Source organism: Canis lupus, chromosome 25 (genome assembly GCF_011100685.1).
Source record: "Canis lupus familiaris isolate Mischka breed German Shepherd chromosome 25, alternate assembly UU_Cfam_GSD_1.0, whole genome shotgun sequence".
NCBI lineage: Eukaryota > Metazoa > Chordata > Mammalia > Carnivora > Canidae > Canis > Canis lupus.
In genome coordinates this window covers 40,370,661-40,387,530 of record NC_049246.1, presented here as the reverse complement: position 1 = coordinate 40,387,530, position 16,870 = coordinate 40,370,661, and the positions used below count along the sequence as shown (strand labels likewise).

The following is a 16,870-nucleotide window of genomic DNA, read 5'->3' as shown; positions in this document are numbered from 1 at the left end:
GGGAACAGCTGGCCTGTGTTTCCTCATGGCTACAATGTGCTGGCAGGGGAGGGGCAGCTTCCTTCACCTGACTGGTCTCTCCCTTTAACCCACCCGGCTGGCCCTGTGGGGGCTGGCAGGTCCACCCCTTGCTTCTCTGAACACCACCCAGAAAGGGCCTTCATGGGAATGAAGCTGATGGTGAGGGCAGACTTGTGTGATATATTCCTAAAAGGAGATTATTCCACTCATGAGCCATTCCGTTTAGCAGGGATCGAAGCTTCCTGGAGCCTCTCAAGTACAAGCCCCAGTAGAGAACGTCACAGTACTGTAATTGTATGGGGTGATTTAAAGATCCAAGATCAAGGCTTTGTCAATAGGACCGATTGTTCCTCTCTTTGCTCTTGTCCATTTGGCCCATTTCAAATGGCAGGGGAATGTCTTCATTTTTATATCACGTGTATATCTGGGCCAAACGTCCAAATGAAGGTATGTTTTTTTCCACATTAACATTTCACCATAACTCAAATTAAGGGAAGACTGCTGCGAGAAATAGTCTAAAAAAATTGGCTGAATTATGAAATTTGCACTTATTTGAAATACCATTTCCTACTGACATTTCCCTTCCGGCTGCCTTGGCATTAATGTAAGAATTATTTATGACTCAGCATTTCCCCACAACAGCTGCCCACAGGACAGAGCACGAACCCGAGGAAAAGAAAAGAACCACGCTGACTTCATTCTTTCAGCGACTTTCCTCCCAGCTGGGAAGAGGCAGCAGCTCCAGGAGGCAGGGCACGGGCTTCACGGGGGCCAAGCTGGGTTCAAACCTCGGCTCTGGAATGTACCAGCTATGTGACCTTGAAGCTATTGTCTGCAACAGGGGTCAGCAAACAATTTTTATAAAGGGGCAGCTCGCAAATATCTTCCGCTTTGCTCCCCATAGTGTCCCCGTCACAATTTCCCAATTGTTAGCAACTATTGTAGCACAAACCCAGCTGAACACAGTGTACTCATCTACAGGGCTGCCATCACCAAGCACCACGGCCTGGCTGTGCTTAAGCACCAGAAATTAATTTTCTGACAGCTAGAAGTCCAAGATCGAGGTGTGGGCAGGGTTGGTTTCTTCCGAGGCCTCCCTGTCTGGCTTGGAGATGGCTGTCTTCTTGCTGTGTCTTCACAGGGTGATTCATCTCTGACCGAGTTATCTGTGTCCTAATCTCGTCTTTCTCTAAGGACATCATATCCTATTGGATTAGGACCCACCCTACTCGGTTCATTCTCACTTAATCACCTCCTTAAAGGCCCCCATCTCCAAATGTAGTCATATACTCAGGTACTGGGGGTTAGGACTTCAACGTATGGATTTGGTGCGGTAGGGGACACAATTCAGCCCATGACACCTTGTAAATGAGTAGTCTGGCTGTGTTCCGGTGAAATTTTGCAAAACCAGGCCTGTGGCCGCATGTGGCCTGTGGACCCAGCTTCGCAGACAGCTGGTCTCTACTGTCCCCTCCCTCGGCCCCCTCCCACCGTAGCCTCCCTCACAAGCTTCCACCTAAAAGGCCTCCCCCTAGGGTCATCAGTGGTCTCTCTTGCCCCTCACAGAGTCAGCTCCACCAAGGTGACCTCCTAGAGAGCCTCTCTCCCCTGGATTCTAGTGAAGGAATCCACTTCTTGGATATCCTATTCTACTGCCCCCACCCTTCCCTGATTCTTTGCTGGCACCTCCTCTTCCCAACCACTAAATGGTTCTAGGAGGGGTTCTCCTCCCCTCTTGCAGTATAATCTCTTCCAAGCTGATCTCAGCAACACTTAATGTCAGCTACCCTCTAGAAGCTGAGGACTTCCAAATATACAGCTCCAGCCCATACATCTAACTCCCTCCCCCAGATTTCCTCTTGTCAGTGTTTCTGTGATTTTGTGTGGTGCATCCTGGCTATTTACTGTTTGCTCTTAACTACTATAATCTCCAGGGTAAATTTAGTTCTGTCCTAAAACTGTTTCCAGGGCTCATCATCCCTGACCTAACTTCCTGCCCCACTGTCTTTTACCTGTTCCCCGCGCACACCATGTATTTCTTCATTCTTCACAGTTTATAATCACAAATGTACATGATTGACTGATGTCTGTCCACTTTGGAGGACAGTGAACCCAAGAGAAGCGAGGATCCTGTCTTTTATTCTCTTAGCACGGAGGCCTGGCACACTCTGGGGCTCAATCAATGCACATGGGACGATTAAAGAGCTTTAAGTAAAATAATTAAGTTCTCTGAGATACTGAGAATTATTTGATTTCGGTTCAGAATATTTTTATGTTAGGCTCTGCTTGCTTAGTTTAAGTTTTGACCCTCAGGAAGGTTTTCCCTGTGTATTTCCATTCCTTCTATATCCCTCAATTCTACTTGTGTGGGGAAATGGAGGCCACTGGGAGAATGAACATGCTGGACTCTATGTATTTCTTCAGTTTTGTGCATAAAAGGAGGGATAGAACCCCGGAGGCAGACAATCTAGGTTCATCTTTTTTTTTTTTTTAAGATTGTATTTATTTATTCATGAGAGATACACAGAGTGAGGAAGAGACATAGGCAGAAGGAGAAGCAGGCTCCCCTGTAAGGAGCCTGATGTGGGACTCGATCCCAGGACCCCAGGATCATGACCTGAGCCAAAGGCAGACGCTCAACCACTGAGCCACCCAGAGGCCCCTCCTGGTTCAGGTTCCAAGTCCACTCCTTCCTAACTGTGTGACCCTGAGTAACTTGCTTAACTTCATTCCTCCTCAGTTTCCTCACCTGTAAAATGATGATGCTCACACTTGTGTTAAATGTACGGGGTCTGGACAGGGCCTGACACAGTGCTGGCATTAGTAAAGTTTCCTTATTTGTTTAACAGGTATTTTTTATGTGCTCACAAGTGGAACAGGTACTATTTCAGGCTTTGGGGATATAGTGGTAAGTGAGTCAGCCCAATCCTACGCTTGGGGGTTCACATCCTGGTTGGAGAGACAGGTAGTAAAGACAAAGCCAGGCGAGGGTATAGAGATTGATGGTGAGGGGGCAGGAGAGGAGCATCTGAGCTGTGGGGATCAGAGAAAGCCTTCCTGGTGAGCTGAATGGAAGTAGATAAGAAGTAGACACCTGAATGAAACAGGGACCCACAAATGTCCATTTTTCACCCATTTGCTCCCCTGCAGGAAGAACTCCCATTCCACCTGGTCACTGGGAGGATGCCTCACCCATACTCATTTCTGTCCAGGTGACAGCAGTGCCAACAGAAGTAGGAGGTGGGGTTCAGGGGGCTCTGGGCTCTTACAGGCACAGATCATTCCACTCAGCTGGGGCTCAAATGTCAAAGTCTTGGGCTTGGTTTCTAAACTCCGTAACAGGTGGTATGCAAACTAGATTATGCACAGGGAAATGCTTCTGTGCAATGGAACTTCTTCTCCTTGGGGAATCTAGGGAAACATAACAGTGCAAGGAATCCCAGGTCTCTTTCAGTTGGGCCTGAGGTAGGAGTTGGCAGGCTTATTTTGTATTTTGCCTTTGGTCGCCTGTGAACAGAAACCAAATGAGCCAAAAACACAGCCTGAATGAAATAACTCAAAGCATAAGAGCCTTAAGACTGCCTCAAGGGTTCCTGGGGCCCCCAGGATCTAAGGAGAGGCAAGGTGGCTAGTTCGGCTAGACCCGGGTGTGGTTGCCTGTCTCTTCACATGGTGTCTACTCCCAGAAGAGCAAGGGTGGCTTGGTTGAGTTACTGACCTGACATGTTGGACCTGAATAAAATTTGAAAGACTCAGAAATTTCTCCCCGGGAGACCTTATCTGGTCGAAGTGAGAGAATGAGGAGCAAAGAACCGTGACTCTCACGAAGAACTCAGATCTGTTTGGTAGCATGAATAAACCCAAATAAGGGGCGCCTGGGTGGCACAGCGTTGAGCGTCTGCCTTCAGCTCAGGTCATTATCCCGGGGTCCTGGAGTAAGGCCCCACATCAGGTTCCTCACAGGGAGTCTGTTTCTCCCTCTGCCTATGTCTCTGCCTCTCTCTGTGTGTCTCTCATGAGTAAATACATAAAAATCTTAAAGAAAAATAAAGGACTTCCCCCACCCCCACCTCATCTCCAGAATCCCTCTCCAGTCATATGGTTTGGAGCAATGAGGAGGTGGGTCCTGACTACGTGAAAGGGAAATTTGGCTGCCGGGGGTACCAAGAACTGTCAACCTGTAAAGAGAACATTTCAGCGAGATAAACGGTTGAACTACAGGAGCAGTTGAGAGATTAGAGAGGGTATCAATACATTAAGATTCAAGAAGCTGAGAATTTTTAGAAGCATTTGATGGGTCACCAAGTCGCAAATGCATTCCAAGCTCCAACGTAGCCACAGCTGGGGAGCATACGCAGGAACCACCCCTCCCAAAGTGCTGAGGAGGGGAATTTGAAAGTTGGTATGCATCTAATTCCTGAGGCAAATTCCTTAGCAAGGAAGTCAGACACTTCTCTCACACATCTGAAAGTATCAAATAGAAACAATTGAGTGTCCAGGTACCTTGGAGTTCAGATCAAAGTGATGAACTTTAATTCAAAAATGATACATCAATAAAATAAGGGTATAGACTACAGAAGAAGTGTGGTTGTGGGACACCTGGGTGGCTCAGTGGTTGAGCACCTGTCTTTGGCTCAGATCATGACCCGGCGGTTCTGGGATCGAGTCCCATGTCGGGCTCCCTGCATGGAGCCTGCTTCTCCTTCTGCCTGTGTCTCTGCCTCTCTCATGAATAAATAAATAAATAATTTTTTAAAAAGTGTGGTTGTTCCCATTTTCTCCTCTCAGCCAGCATTTATGGGGGTCTACTTTGTACAGGGCACTCTTCCAGATGCTCTAGAAGAAAAAGATGAAGTTGACCCCCTCTTGGACCTGGAGAGCTTTCCCTTGGGGGTTGTATGATGTGGAGCAGAGCATAGAAAAAGAGATAAGCAACTGATTTCTTGTGCCCTCGACTAAAACCTGGACAGAGCCAGGTCTGGTTGGTCTGGCTGGGCCTGGCCTGTTAACGTGGGATCGTCCACTTGACCAGCTGCTGTGGCTCCATTCAACTCTAAGCTTTGGGAGCATCACAGGTGTGTCCTGTCAGACCCAGCCAATTCCCTGCCACCCAATATGCTCCCAGTGACCAAGTGTCCCCTCTCAGAGTGTGGCCATTTGGATTCCAACTGGCTTTTTCCTGATTTTAGTAACAAAAGATCTCATCTTAAGAACTCCATTCCTTCATTTTCAAAGTGTGAAGCTCTTCTCTCCATTTCAAGGGGAAATGACTAATAACCCTAAGGAAGGAAGGATGAACTGGATATTAAGGCACAAGAACACGCCTTAGATGTTTCCAGAGTCCCTAAGATGTTTCCAGACTGATTTACAAGTTCAGTCACATCTCCATTAGAGCAATGTAACAAAAACCAAACAAGGGACGCCCGGGTGGCTCAGCGGTTGAGCATCTGCCTTCGGCCCAGGGCATGATCCTTGGGTCCCGGGATCGAGTCCCACATCGGGCTCCCTGCATGGAGCCTGCTTCTCCCTCTGCCTGTGTCTCTGCCTCTGTGTGTGTGTGTGTGTCTCTTGTGAATAAATAAATAAAATCTAAAAAAAAAAAAATGATGTAGTCTAGCATCGAAGCTTTAATTGGACAACCATTTCAGTGCATTCAGTATACTTGGACGTATGTTTAATATATGGCTGTCAGAATTCATCCGAATTGAGAAATTAGGAAAAGCTGTTCTCGAAAGACAAATGAATATCTTTGCTAATTTATACAGAGACTTTGTTCAGGAAGACGCCAGACCTAGTCCCCACGGCTGTCTCTGTAGGGTGGAACCAAGCGTCTGGGAAGTGGGGGGGGGCATGTGGAGGTTTCTCCTCTGTCCTCACCTTTGAACTTTCTGCCTTTTGTACCATGTGGACTCATTACCTACTCAAAATTAAGTAATTTTTAAATTATATATTAAGTAATTTTCTTATTACATACGAAGAAAGAGCTGTAATGCTTATCTAATTTTTGCCATGAGGTCACTCCCTCTGACACTCGCCCTCTCAAGTAAGAAATTCTCTCAAGGCCTGAGGAAAATGATGAATTGAACTCTTTCTGACAGGCAAGAGGAGGTCTGAACATTATGCCTGACGGCTAGAATGAAGAATCCTGGCAAGAGCCACGGTGCTGACAGATGAAGACATGTGCGTCTGACAGGATCTGGACTTTTCACCAGAACTGAGACAGAACAAGAAGTGAGATGTGTTTAGGGTCATATCCTCCCTTCTTATTGTCAGTTTATTCAACTGATCAATGCGCTTTCTAGTCACTGCATCCACCGCCCAGCCTCGTTCAACTAACTGAGGGGCCTTTTTCTGTCCTCCGGGCCGACGCAGAAGTCCCAAGTCCCACGCGGGGCCGGGCACCTGTGGCCGCCGGGGGCCGTGTTCTCCGCACGGTGGCTCCCGTGCCCCGGCAGTGACCCGCGAACGCCTCTGTGCCAGGAAACTGCGAGACGGTGCAACACAACCGGAATGATAGGAAAGGATTAGCGGCCAAACAGCCCATTTGACACACGGGGGCGGATGGAGGGAGGAGTGTGTTTCCATCAGGCTCTTTGACAGAAGTATTAGGTCATGGCCCGAAAGCTCTTTCTGTGCTGCCCTTTGAGCTTCTTTGGAAGGCGAACCGCACGCTACCAACGGTAGGCCCCAAACTTGAACACGCTGCTCCGATTCAAAGAGGCTGGATGCGGAGTTTGTCGTTCACTGTAGGAGTGAAAACAACAACAACAACAAAACCAAGAGTCTCTTCTGGGGAGGGTTCAAGAGTGTTGTCACCTATGGGGGGATACGTGGTGTGTCTGTGGGGGGGGGAGCTGGGCAATAGTTTATGTAACAGATACAGCCCTTCTGTTCCTTATTTCCTCAGATCCTGATTTCTAAAATAGCTGATGGCACAGAAGCCTCTGGAAGACTGAAAAGGCTGGCCCTGAGCTAAAACGTGGCGCTCCGGGCAGGGATCTGAGGTAGTAGCCACCGTCTCCCACCAAAGTGCCACGTCAGATGGCTTGAGTTGGCTTCTGGCTAAAGAGATTAGGGAAGGTTCCACCAAGAGAGGCACGCCTTGTTCGCTTTGTTGACTAAAACCCCCAAATCAGTGAAGTGCAAGCAGGCCAAGAGACAAATCATCTCTAGGGCCAAGACCACACACATTTCCCACATCCCCTTTCACTTGGTAGAAGGTTGTTGCAATCACCACTTTCCACTAGGCAGTCAGAGCCACTGGAACCAGATGGCATCTCTAAAAACGTGGCCTGCAGCCATGATCGGAGAGTCAAATGTGTGACTTGCATTCTCTCTCAGAGTAAGAATAGATAATGTAGGATAGCGCTGGCGGGGCCTGGCTCAGGGAGAAAAGAAGCTAATAGGTGGAAATACGTGCCCGAGCTTGTTGGTTTTTGTGCTTGTTCATTCGTCCTGCCCTCCCGTTAGAAAGTAAGCTTCGGGAGGGCAGGCACTTGGGCCTCCTGACGCAGGGCCGCATCCGAGCCCCTAGACTCCCGTCTGGCATGGAGCAAACTCACGGTACATTTTCCTCGAATGACTGAGGGGCTTCCCCAGAATAAAGTGTTTGTGATCAGTGATCAACACAGCTGCTGATGCTCTGCAGTCGTGAAGTCTGTCTTTTCTGAACGTCCCACCAGAGGACAAGTCTTGATCAGAGTCATCCTTAGACTGAATTGTGGCCCCGGACTGTCCTGAACCCAAGGACAAGAATTCTTGAGCTCCTAATAGGCTGCCTATAGAGTCTGACTTTACATCCAGCCTCTTTGATTAGGCTTCAGGGCCAGTCTTGCCCCCCTACCCCCCACTCCAAACATATTTTATTAATCCCTTTTAGCTCTGGGAGATAAGCCAAAAATTCCAGGAGGAGGTTGAGTCCTTTCCCCCTGGCCCAGGCTGACGTTTGAGCACACACCGCCCTCTTGTGTCTACCACACATTTGACAACACCATTTTCAACATCTGCTCGAGCCCGGCAAAATGCAGTCTTCTGCAGCTCTCAGGCACAAGGATCCCAGCATTCGTGGGGAGGGAGAACAAACACGTTAGCTTGCCCAGAATAGTCCAGAATGTTGTGAGGATGGTACTAACTACTCAACCCAGAGCTTTGCAAGTTAAAAAAAAAAATCAAATCAAAGCAGCCTTGCCAGAATCCAAATTCAAGAGCTCATAAATAGAACATTCTACTTCGTAATGAAGTTTGGGCATTTTACATAAACTGAAACTCAGACTATGAAGTAGAAACATGAGGATGTACCAGCAGTTTTTTCATGTTCAAGGCACCGCCTTTTGACTTACCTTTCATATCCTTTTTTTGGGTTGTTCATACACACGCACACACGCACACACACACACACACATGCAGAAATAAACCCATGTGTTGGGTTGCACTCTCAATCTCAGCATAAGATGGCTTGTCTTGTTCAAAGGCCATCCCATGGAGGGAGAAAGACCGTGGGTCTCTAACCCTGACACATCCCCTCCTCTCCATCCCATTAAGCAGGTGCAACTCGGGTTTCTGGCACAGCCTGACAAGCACCTGGATCTAAGATCCTCATATTCCCTGGCCCAAGCATGACCTGGATGAGACTGGTGGGCAGAAACCTCTGTTCTATTTGTTCTGTTTGTTCTATTTGTTCTAGAACAAAGACTCTTTCACCATCAACATTATAAGAATCATCTTCTGAACACTCAAGCAAGTGTTGTTCTGGGTTACATGCAACAGATAAAGACACACTTTGCACTGAAGGAGCGTGCTTTTTTGCAGGTACACCTCATACAGGTGCAAAAATTGTAGAAAACTGTAATAGGACCTCTGCAGGAGGCCCTGGGCGCTATATAAACGACACCTCTGGAGGTGCGCCGTGCACAACCTGAGCATCCTTTTTGGAGCAGCTCCATTGACCAAAGAGCATGAGTGCTCCGACTATGCCTTTAAAACCCCATTTTGGTCATTAGCAAATTCAAGAAAGTCAGTCAGGCTTGGCTTTCCTATGTCCCCTTTGGAGTTCCCATTCCATCAGTACTGTCCCTCTTCCTTACCCCCATTTATGCCTCTCCCACCTTTGTGCTCTGAGGTGCACCCTGTTTTTAATGGTGCATAATCCCTTACCTCGAGGAACAAAGCTCCACCTGCAAACCCGCAGACCGGGTTAGAGACCAGCCGATAAGGGAGATGGTGGGTTGATATGATAACCCTTTAAGCACACTTCCTATGTCTGTCTTTGTTATCTCTGTGACAAGAGGCCTCTCTCGCTCTCTTTCTCTCTGTATTTCTTATCCCAAAGGACACTGGCCCCGGCAGCCTTGTAAATCCCATCTTCGCCTCCAGGGCCTCCAGTCGGCACCACCGATCCCATCTCTGTAACTGGGATAGGAGGACCAGGACTCGCTCTGGGCTAAATTCTTCTGGTACATTTTTTTTTTTTTTTTTGTCTGATTTCTCTTTAAGGTAAACTGAAGCTAAGGGTAAAGGGCAGGGCCCTCGGGGTCACAGTTTTCTCCAGTAAAAGAGGTGAGATTAAAAACATAACAACAGCTCAGTCACCACCACCACCACCCCCACTACCCCCACCCACCCACCCCGGCCAGTTTTTAAGGTGTAGGATGCCCAGCTGGATAGGCTGATCAGCATTTCAAAGTGATTCCTGGTGACATTTTCCTTTTCCTGAGGCGGGAGAGGGGTCTCTTCTTGGGTGGAGAATCAAAGAGGAGTCTAAACTCAACTGCCATCCCTCCAGCTGCTCCTTCAGCCTGTTCTAATCAAGCCCATTGCACCATCCAGAAGGTTCGCTCCAGGTGCCATGTTGCGGAATCCAGGGCACCACGTCCGGCCTCCTGATCCTCGAGCTCCTTGCAGGATCTGCCTTCTCTGAATTGCCCACTGTCTCCAGGAACATTCTCTTTCCTTGGCACCCTTCCTGGCATTCTCTCCTTCCGGGACTCCTGTAGGGCTCCCCACTATCTCAGCCACGTCCTTCCCATAGTCTACTTGGCATCTCCATGATCTTTTCACAGGTAGTTCCAGTCCTTCATGGGTGACCCCCAATCTTGTGTTCACCCCAAACAACCCAGCAGCAACCCCCCCCCCCCCACCACCACACACACACCAGGTCACTCAGAACCTGGAGCGATTCCTGATCTGACCCCTCCCTCAACAACTTCTAAGTCCTTTCTAAGGGACTAATGAACAGCCCATTGACTCTTTCCCATGGGCCATTGCCACACCCACATCCAGTGGTCCTCCCGGCTCCCTGCCTGTCACAACAGCTCCCTCATTGTCTCCCCATCTCCATCTTCATCCTTTTCCAAGCCGTTCTCCACCCTGCGGCCAGTGGGCTCCCCCTGCCCTGCGGAGAGCGTGTCCCCTGCTCTCAGGAGAGAGTCCAGAATTCCACGGGTCCTGAAGTGTTCTCCCCAATGCAAGTCATCCCCCCTTCCTTCGGCCACAACCCACATGCTCTAGCTTTCTTTCAGTTCCTCAAAGTCTAGAACCTTCCTGCCTCAGGCTCTCCAACCCTGTTCTGGCTTCCCCTGGAATGATCTTGTTCCCCTCACATTCGTGGCCAGCTCCTGGTCAGACATCAGCCCCTCACTGTTTTCTCCAGGGACCCCTTCCTGACCCACGAGCTACAAGGTAAGATCCCTCTGCTGTCTGCCTCTCCTTCACAGCACCCCTCACCATTGTAACCAGAATATGTCATTAGCTCTTCGTAACTACCACTGCCTCCAAGGAAGTGGAACCCATGAGATCAAAGGACCTCGTGCCTGTTGGACACCTTAAGGAATCTGCCTGTCAACGTTCATGGGGGAGATAGAACATTCTGCCAAATACGGTGGTAGGAGGTAACAGCAACAGCTGGATTTCTCTGGGCGATCCCAGAAACACGAGCAACGGTGGGCACTGAGAGGGTGCTGTGGGCCCAAATGGGGTGACTGGAAAAGCCTTCGGGAAGAACAGAGTTAGCATTGACACTAACACCTGGTGCTTACCCAGGACGCCCTGAACAGATGTACCTGGCTACGTAAAACGCTGCTCCTTGGATAACTCCACTCCCATTGAGCATGAGTTCATGACAAATTTCTCTTTGAAACAAGGACACATATGGCAAGAGAACCGTCTGGGGGGCAGACAGGATGCAGATAGAACCTGGCGTGGGGGACGGCCACCGCACCCGCACCCCCACCGCTCACATTCCAGGAGGACGCAGGGTCTGCTGCAGGGGCTGCTGCAGGTGCAGCGCCGGGGGTGTGGGGGACAGGCAGGTGGCCTCCTTCCGGTCCTCTTTTCTCAGAATAAGCTGGCCCGGGGCTGAGTAGAAAAGCCAGAAGCATTACCTCGGAAATTCCCCAAGATCAACACTGTTAGCTGGTAATCCACGTGATGTTTCCAAAGAGGTGCCACTAAGGCCCACTGGGAGCTAATCTATGTCTCCCCAGTCCCCCGGGGGGTGGGAGTAATCCTCGGACAGGGTAGAGACGAGCAGAGTCCACACCTCTACCGTGAGGCCCAGTCGGGGCATCGGTACATCCAGGGCTGCGGCTTCCCCACCGGCCTGCGTACCCTTGTTTTTATCAGTTTTTGGAAATTTTCCCAGAATAATAATATTTTCTTAATAAAGAAAAAAAAAAGTTTCATTCTAATCAATGAAGTAAAAGAAGTCAAAAGGAAGTCATGCCTTTGAACAGGGTCACCAACTTCTCCCGTAAAGGGTCAGGCGCTAGATCAGCCCAGGTTTCCTGGCCACCTACTGTCCCTGCCACATATATTTTTTTTTCTTTTAAAATTTTAATACATTAAAATTAGGGACACCTGGGTGTCTTGGTCAGCTGAGATTCTGATTCTTGGTTTCAGCCCAGGTCATGATCATCAGGTCGTGAGATCAAACCTGGAGTCAGGTTCCACGTTCAGGGCAGAGTCTGCCTGAGATTCTCTCCCCCTCTCCCTTTGTCCCTCCTCCCTCTCTCTCTCTCTTAAATGAATAAATATGTCAAAATTAAACACAATTGATGGAAGCCAAGTATGATCAAGAATTTCTTTTTGGGGGGCATCCCTGGGTGGCACAGCGGTTTGGCTCCTGCCTTTGGCCCAGAGCGTGATCCTGGAGACCCGGGATCGAATCCCACGTCGGGCTCCCGGTGCATGGAGCCTGCTTCTCCCTCTGCCTGTGTCTCTGCCTCTCTTTCTCTCTCTCTGTGTGACTATCATAAATAAATTTAAAAAAAAAAGAATTTCTTTTTTTTTTTTAAGTTTTTCCTTCTTATTTTTACATTTCACAGTGGAAAAACCATTTTGAGCTTGGGGATGGTACAAAACCAGGCCAACAACAGACTTGACCATGAGCTGTCGTTTGCTCACCCCTGCGTTAGATAGGGAGACATAGCAGCAAGTAGTGCTAGGTCACGCTCTCCGAGCACTGGGTTATGTGCCTTGGGAGGAGGCATCAGACAGAGGGGCTGAGGTCAGGGCAAGCCCCATAAACAAGAAATGCAGCACCAAGCTTCAAATGGGGCCACCTGACTCCAGAGCCAGGTTCTTCATCTCCGAGCCAGCCAGAGCTTTACAAGGCCCCTCTCTCTGTGGGATGCACGCCGGCCAACCTTAAAGGAAGCACCTGCAGCAGGTTCACGTGTGAGCAACCATTCAAAGGACTCCTGAGAACCAAGACAGAAGGACTCAAAATCTACGCCCTTCTCACAGTGGGTCCATGGTGCTTTCCCCATATTTGTAGAGTCACTCATAACTATTTTTATCGCCTCTAGAATCCAGAGAAAACTCTCCTTCTAGATTTGGCTGGGCGTAAAGGAGTGGGTGGGAGAGACACAATGTTTATTCTGCTTCTCCTGTGTACCAGGCACTGTTGTGTGTACAGCAGGGTCTCCCCTGTGAGTACGGGGTCTCCAGCTCTGAGTGCAGAGTCTACACTGAGTGCAGGGTCTACGCTGTGATTGTAGAGTCTACATGTGGGTGCAGGGTCGACCCTGTTGATGAGGGAGCAGAAGGCAAGGTGGGGACATACACAAGCTGACGCATTGCTCAGGCACTCCTGGCTGCCCTAAAAATTAAGGGAAGGGAAAGACAAATGGTTAACTTCCAGAGATCACCGTCCTGCTGGACATGAATCTCCATCAGTTCACAAACGCCTTAGTGATTGACAAGAAAAACGCATTCTTGTGGGTCTCTGGGAGTTAGGTTCTTGAGAGACCTGTAGACTCAACTTCCTGGAGCCCTAACATCACCCACCCATCCATAGTGAGGTGGGAAACAAAGGGAGAAGGAAATGCAGATCAAATTAAATGTCCTTGGGGTCCCTGGGAGGCTCAGTGGTTGAGCGTCTGCCATTGACTCAGGTCGTGATCCTGGGGTCCTGGGATGGAGCCTCGCAACAGGTTCCCTGTGGGGAGCCTGCTTCTCCCTCTGCCTATGTCTCTGCCTCTCTTTGTGTCTCATGAATAAATAAATAAAATATTTTAAAAAATGTAAATGTCCTTATAACCTGCAGCCCATTGACCAATACCTGAGGCAGGCGGAGTGTAACATTCCTCCAGGAAGCTCCCAACTGTCTTAATGTTAATGCCTCACTAGAAGGAGACCCACCTTAGCTTGACAATAGCCTGGTCCCCAGTATCCTGAGTCTTCCTTAGCATATCAGAGTCTGTTGGGACACCTCCCTTTTTTCCTTACCTCCCCCAACTCCCAAGTATATAGTCAGCCACCCCTCACAGGCCGCACTCCCCCGCCCCACCCCCCGGACAGCTCTTTCTGCCCACAGGTCCTGTCCCTGGGCTTGAATGAAATCACCTTTTTTGCACCAAAGACATCTCGAGAATTCTTTCTGGGCCAGACCTCACGGACATTCCAAAACTACATCCCTGGAGGTCAGGGTGTCCAGCTCCAAGTGTAGGGTCTAACTTAGTGCAAGGTCTGCGATGTCAGGGCAGAGTCTACAGCTGAGAGATGTTGGCTATCACCACAGCTGTGTTACCGCAGAGGACGAGAGACCATAGACAAGTAAATAAATAGCATATGTCAGGTGCTAGTAAGTGCCAGGAGAAGGAAGGTCACGGGAGAGAGAGTGTCCCATTAGGGCGTTGTTAGGATCCCAGGAAAGAGCGGATCTTGATGAGGACAGAGAGCCTCTGGAAGAAGGAGGCCTGGAGGGTTGCTCTGTCTGTTGGTCCTTTCCATCCCATCCACACGGGTGCTGGCCTCTGGGAACCGTGTTCTGCACCCAGATGGGGCCACTCTTCTTCCTCTCACTGCAGCTCAATGTGTGGGCCCGGCCAGATGAGAGCCCTGGCGGTTGTGCCCACCGACGGTGGTTTCTGGACACACTCCACCCACCCCCATTCTCTGGTGCTTGGCTATGGCTACGAAGCTACAAGTAACTGAATCAAACAATTGCTGATTCAGTTCCAGCCAATACACACCATGGACGCAAAGTCCTGAGGTGGGAACGTGGTTGTTGGAGAGAGTCTGGCGGTGCCAGGGCAGGTGAGCATGGGGAGGGAGGTGGCGGGGGAGCCAGAGGTGGTCCACACCCAAACCAGGAAGGGCCTCATAAGATACGCCAACGAATCTGGATTTATTCTGGAAGCTCTGGGAGAGCACTGGGAGTTTTAAGGAGCAGAAGGGAATCGAACAGGAAAGAGGAGAAATGGGCAGGATCAGACTGAAGAAACAGAACTAAGAAATATAAATAAGTAAAACTTAGAATAACATGTTCTGGCTAAAAGGTAATTTGGTAACTTAGTTAACACCTGAAGGGCTCTTTGATTTCTTACCTTTGCCAGATGTTTCCCACCTCTTCTGTGGATGGAGGAAGACCGGTTTCAAGCTGTAGAAGAGTTCAGGTTACATGGAGAACAAAATCCTTGACTACAGAGAAAGGTTGAATAACCTCCTTTCTTGAGAATCTACAAGGAGGGATCCCTGGGTGGCGCAGCGGTTTGGCGCCTGCCTTTGGCCCAGGGCGTGATCCTGGAGGCCCCGGGATCGAATCCCACATCAGGCTCCCGGTGCATGGAGCCTGCTTCTCCCTCTGCCTGTGTCTCTGCCTCTCTCTCTCTCTCTGTGACTAATATAAATAAATGAAAATTAAAAAAAAAAAAAGAGAATCTACAAGGATAAGACACACAGCTAATGATTTTTGGGTGGGTGAAATCTGGCTTAAGGCAGTGTTTGAGGGGTGCCTGGGAGGCTCAGTCAGTTAGGCGCCTGGCTCTTGATTTAGGCTGAGGTCATGGTATCAGGGTCACGGTCTCGGCGGGGGCGGGGGGGGGGGATGGAGCACTCAGCGGGGAGTCTGCTTCTCATCTTCTCCCTCTGCCCCTTCCTCTGCTCATGCTCTCTCTTCTCTCTAAAATAAATAATTTAAAAAAATAGTGTTTGAGTGTCCCTAGCAATGGGATCCACGTGACGATTGGTTATTTGGTCTCATGTGTACACCCGGTCCATGAAAATTGGCACTTGATCCTGATGCCACGTGTTGCTTACCCTCCACGTGTTCAGAAAGTCTAGGCTCCTGGGAGGGAGACACAGCCGGCACATTAAAGAAACAGATAATCTGGAAATAACATACCTAATAACGTCATCATGAGTACAAGTTATGTCAACAAGGATAAGAAATGACCAGTCATTGCGTCTTTATAAATTATTTACTGAACATGTGATAAGACTGTGGCAGCAGCCCAGGTAATGGACCCATGAGCAGGGAATGATAAAGGGAACGGGGCTGTCACAGGAGGATTCCGTGACTCAACCCTCCACTGACCCAGGCACCCTGCTGGCAAGCTAATCACGATGACATCAGGGAACAGGACATGAGACATGAGCTCCAACACCCCTCATCTGTGAGCTCTGGGATCAGGGGAGGACTGGGCCCTTCAGATCAGGCCATCAGGCCATGGTCTGTCACCTGGAGCTTTGCCAGGTGGTGCCTAAGACAGCTACAGAGAGTTTCTACCCCAAAGGGGAAGCCAGGACAGCAACCCTAAAACTGGATCCCCCTTTCCTGAGGCCAAATATTTCACGAGGCCCCAGATAGCAGAGGCAGGGCTGAGAAACAAGCAGGGGGAGCAGACAAAAGGAGGGTAGGCCTGAGGAGGACCTCAGGTACAGGCCAGGCCCTCCTGGCTTCTCAAGCTGAGTGGTCAGAGCCTGCTGCCTGAGGCCACGGAGACCGGACACCAGGCTCAGAACCCCAGCTCCCCCCTCAGCCCCTGGGGGACCGTGGGCTAAGAACTTGACCTCTGTGGGTCTCAATATCTCACCTCTGAAATTGGAATACCAACGTCTTCATTATCCGGGAGTAATTAGCACAGGGGCAGATAACTTGAAGTCAATCTATATAAATAGGAACTGAGGTGTCACAACAAAAAATTTGGTAACAAGTGTGATTACGACCTTATCTTTAAAAAATGCAACTAAAAACAAAGGAGAAACAAGCAAAGCAAAAGAGAGACAAACCAAGAAACAGACTCTTAACTATAGAGCACAAACTGGTGGTTACCAGAGGGGAGGCGGGTGGGGGGGGGGAATATTGTGGGAGCACTGAGAACCGTACAGAATTGTTGAATCACTGTACTGTACACCTCAAACCTATGTAACACTGCATATTAATTGTACTGGAATTTTTTTTTTAATTTCAGAAGTAAAGTAATTACTGTTAGGTTAAAAAAAAGAACCCAAATATCATGCATATAAAACTCTTTTGTGGGATCCCTGGGTGGCGCAGCGGTTTGGCACCTGCCTTTGGCCCAGGGCGCGATCCTGGAGACCCGGGATCGAATCCCACATCGGGCTTCCG

At 49.3% G+C, this 16,870-nt stretch overlaps 1 long non-coding RNA gene across 1 annotated transcript in view; it reads right to left on the bottom strand.

Moving 5' to 3' along the window:
• LOC102152679 overlaps positions 1 to 15,270 on the bottom strand; it is a 28,304-nt gene extending 13,034 nt beyond the window's left edge. Inside the window, exon 1 of the long non-coding RNA XR_005378766.1 lies at positions 14,847 to 15,270. This is a non-coding gene — a long non-coding RNA (uncharacterized LOC102152679). The remainder of the gene's footprint in view (positions 1 to 14,846) is intronic.
• Positions 15,271 to 16,870: the final 1,600 nt, after the last annotated feature.